Raw genomic sequence first — 3,814 nt, 5'->3', positions numbered from 1 at the left:
GTAGGCCTCGAGCAGGAGGTCCAACAGTTGTTAGGCGAATGGACATGGCGTCAGTTGTTCCTCATCACCGAGAACACCTATGAGCAACTGGGGCTCGAGGTTTCAGCCACATTCGAGCTTTCCCGGGGACAATGGGCTCCACCGCACTAACACCATACAGTTTCAAGTATTTGGCACCCTATAGAGGATGAGTCAGACCAAGTTCTCTATCCGATTGGGCTTATATGATGCAGAGTTCAACCGAACTCCTGTAAATGATTCTCTGTTGATAGCCCGACTGGGTGGAGAATCTCAGGAGGAGGCCTGGCAGAGGTTAAGCACCGACCATACCTATGACCCTTGTAGATCTAAGGCCACATCCTTCCGATTGCTGGCCCTCATGTATATTTATTTCCTTCTCAGCCACACAGTAACGGGTAGAAGAGACAGCACCGGCGTCATCAGCCAATGTGACTTTGACTGTTTATTGAGCATGGCGAATGGATTCCACATGCCTTTAAGGTATGAGGTGGCTGTCTCCATCGCCCATCAGGGGTCTGACCCATGAGTTCACATTCACTTTGTCAGTCCCTACATTACGCGGTTCATCCATAAAATGGGTATTTTAGGACCGATTGTATGCAATTTGTAGATGGAGTCACCCGTATGTCCATGGAGACCCTTCGGTCGATGGCCATGTTATGGGATGTTTATACATCACACTGGATTAAGTACCACCTTTGTGAGCCTACCACTATTGTTGCCCCCACTTCTGACTCACGACCAGTTGTAAACACTAGTTAGAGATCATCTCCGATACCTCGAGTCTCCTCTAGCCACATTTTGCACATCACCTATCCTACATCTTCATTTAGGTGGCTGCAGAAAAGTGTGGTTCGCATCACTAAGCATCTTGTCATTCGTTTATTTCCCAAGCCAGTTTCCCCTATAGGGCCTCCTCGCCACGTGTGGGTCGACATAGCTAATCTTGGGGATTCTGCTTCTGCATCTGCTTCTTCTTCCATTTCTGCTTCCAACTCTGACTCCATCACTGAGAGTGCCCCATTTTGATTTCTTAGTAGCTACCTTTCATTTTGTATTTCATTTTCAGACTTATCTTTCTTTTATTGTACTTGTTGGTCTTGTTTCAGTTCAGTTAGCAAGGGAGTTCCCTACTAAACTGACATTTTGGTTTGTTTCATTTTAGTATTTTCATATGCATCTTTCATTTTATATTTTGTTTTCTTTTGACTTAAGCTTCACTTGTGTGCCTCATTTTTATTTCTCAGGGATTGTGTGGATGAATGAAAATTGGATTACATGTTGAGAGTGGCAACATCACTCTTTGTGTTCAGGGAAGCTCAATAACACTCCTCCTTATTTTCAATAGTCCTCTTTAATATTTTTTATCATGCATGTTATTTATACATTGAGGACAATATACCATTCAAGTGTGGGGGAGGGTTTTATCTATGTTAATTGTGATGATTGCATGACTTAGGATGATCTATGATTATTTTTTAGAGAAATTCCTAAGTCTAGGGGGACACGTTTGTGTTAGTGTCTTTATTTTGAGCTTAATTGTAGTCTCACTCTTACTTTGGAAACCTAGGTTTGATCACGTCGCCCTAAGTGCGGATTCACTTGTGTTTAGGTTGAAAACCTAGTTCAGAGATCCTAGGTTTTATTTTTCATTTTTTAAAAAAAAAAACTGGAAAGTCGGATTCCTTTTGTGATGTCCTACCTTTTAATTGTTTTTATTTTGTAAAAAGATGGTAGAAAGAGCTATTACCCTAGATGAGTGAAAGCCACTCTTGAGTGTATAAAGCTACTACCCACTTAGCTTAGTTGAAATAAAGTCTCGGTGGACTACCCACTTACCCACTCAAATTTAAGGTTTTCACACACACAAGGTTCTTGAAGTAAGAGTGTAGTCTTTTATTCGAGCATTCTTGATTCTTGCACTAACCTTTGATAGTCCCTCTACACTTTGGAATTTTATATTCTGTTGAGATCAAAGGTTATGCACTCATTTTCTTTATGTGTGAGCTGAGCAAGATTGCTTTAGGACAAACAATGATTCGAGTGTGTGGGTATTTGATGACTGCATTTCATATCATGCTGTGTATATCTCCAATTATACTTTTGTTCATATTTTAGCATTCTTTGTATATATTTGATTCTATTTTTGGTATGTTGTGTTCATTGTGAAGGATTTTAGGGCTCAAAACAAATAGGAGTGAAATCGGAAGAAAAATCAGTAAAAAAAAACAACATTTTCTAAGTGTTCAATTAGAGCACGGCTTAAGCACAGTAGTGCTTCTTCATCGTGCTTATTGCTGATTTCAAGAGAGCTGAGCAACAAGGTATGCATGGGTGTGCTCCAGGGCAAGCATAGGCGTGTTTTTTCCCCGTTCATTCGCTCCTTTCACGAGTGTGCTTTGGTCAAGAATAGGCAGAGAGATGTGTTCTCCGTAAGTGCACGGGTCGCACAAAAGTAATACAGTGGTACCCCGCGAGAGATAGGGTTGTCGAACCTCAGGGACTAGACTTAAAGTACTAATTTATCTTCTAATGTTCAGTTAAGAAAAGATTGTAATAAAATCAAATTAAAACTAATAATGAAGGAGAGAATGATGGTAAACGAAGGAGAGAATGATGGTAGTGACAGTGGGATTAGGATTTTGTTTTCAATAACAAAAGAGCAATGCCCTCGGATGATTTGTATGAGTTATAGCATGCTGACTTGATTCTAAGGTCTACCAGGTACATTCTAAGGTTCTCGTGTGTGCTCAAGAGCAATGTTGCATCTATGGTTCTCAAATACACCAAGGGTCTGCTAAGATAACTAATTTACTAGAGCATCCCTACAGATCAAACACATCGAGTTATGCAAACACATCATTAATCACAAGAAACCAAAAAAACCCCGTAAATATTAAAATCAAGTAGTCAAAGCATACAAAACAACATAGTTCATATCCCGGGGCACCATGGATGGTTAGCCCCTCATGGATGGGTACAGCAAGGAAAACAAAGATGAAGAACTAGAGAAAGAAGACATTACTCCCTTCTCCTCAAGATAATCCTCCTCGCCGAGTTCCGTATACTGAACCCCACTTCTCTTGTGCCTCCAACTCTTCCTTGATCCCCTTAGAAGGTGTGGTGAAGCTTGATCTTCTCCCTCTTCAAAGTCCTCCCGGTGGAGAGGAGAATCCCCGAACAAAGATGAGAGCAAACCCTAAAAATTGGGGTTTAAAAGGGCTGTCTTCGAGCTCGACACGGCCTCAGCACGATCGTGCTTAAACCGTGTTTCCATGGAATGGCTTTTAGTAAATCAGCCAAGTGTTAGCCTGGAATTTCCAGTGGGAAGAAGCACGGTTGTGCTTGGAGCGTGCTGGCTTGAGCATGATCATGCTAGGAGCTTCTGATACGTGCTTTCCCTCCTGAATAAAAAATAACTCCAGCCTGAAATTTTCAGGGGGAGGGACATGAGTGTGCTTCGACCATGTTTGTCCTGGTGACACTCCTCTAAAGGTTTTTTTCACTTGATCAGCATGAGGCTGCGATATTCAGGGGGACAGAGCACAACTGTGCTCTGCCTGTGCTAAGCTTGAACACTTAGACATTTCTTCAATTTTTACTTGATTGGTAACCAAATTCACTCCTAATTGCTTTGAGCTCCTTAATTCCTGCATCATTAACAAACATACCGAGAATAGCACCTAATGTATTCAAAGATGTGCTAAAGGCAAGCAAAAGCATGAATTGAGGGTAAGAAAACATGATATGAATTGCACTCATCATAGAGCATGACGGTGCTCTACCTATGTAT

This window comes from Dioscorea cayenensis, chromosome 6 (genome assembly GCF_009730915.1).
Source record: "Dioscorea cayenensis subsp. rotundata cultivar TDr96_F1 chromosome 6, TDr96_F1_v2_PseudoChromosome.rev07_lg8_w22 25.fasta, whole genome shotgun sequence".
NCBI lineage: Eukaryota > Viridiplantae > Streptophyta > Magnoliopsida > Dioscoreales > Dioscoreaceae > Dioscorea > Dioscorea cayenensis.
The sequence above is the reverse complement of the archived record's forward strand: the minus strand, read 5'-3'. Positions refer to the sequence as shown.